The following is a 720-nucleotide window of genomic DNA, read 5'->3' on the forward strand; positions in this document are numbered from 1 at the left end:
CTATAACACGCTATGGGACTTATCACAGTACACTGCAACTAACAACCGCAGACTTTGCTGTCTCTCTATGCTCAATGAATATTAGGAACTCAACAGAAGTTTGTTGAATCATTGGTCAGTGAGCTCAGCCTAATAAATTTAAGAGTCCTGGAGATACAAATCACCAAATCCTGCCCAGATCCCTGCACAGTGACTACGCTTAAATTGACAGATACCTGTTGAGTGAATAAATGCACTAGGCGAGCCGGGCCGCTAGAGGCTGACTGCGTATGTCGGGGGTCACACTGCCCGGGACCACTCCTGAAAGCATGAGAGCTGGCCACTTGATTACCCAGTAAAAGTGCTCGAGCGCAGGCAGGAACCTGGCCTGGGTATCTTTCAAGGAATGAAAACTAACAGCCAGAACGTGAACTGAGGAAGTCAGGGTGGCCAAACAGTGCGATGACAGTAATGATGACTACCTGGCGCCTACTAATTTCAAACGACCGCGCGTCAGTGTCAAGCCAGCGGCCGCAGCGACAGCCGAACCGCCGCCACCAGTAATGCGTGACTTCCGAGTCGGAACGTCTTCCGCGCCGGACTACAGCCCCCAGCATGCACTGCAGCGTCCGCTCTCGCCGGAAGGCGGGCCCGGGAGAGAGGCTGCCGGGCCGCCCGGTCCGCGGGTCCCCACACTCCCTTCCGCTGTGGCGCTCTCCCCAATCCCGGATTGGGTATTTC

The sequence above is a fragment of the Camelus bactrianus genome, chromosome 6 (genome assembly GCF_048773025.1).
Source record: "Camelus bactrianus isolate YW-2024 breed Bactrian camel chromosome 6, ASM4877302v1, whole genome shotgun sequence".
Lineage (NCBI taxonomy): Eukaryota > Metazoa > Chordata > Mammalia > Artiodactyla > Camelidae > Camelus > Camelus bactrianus.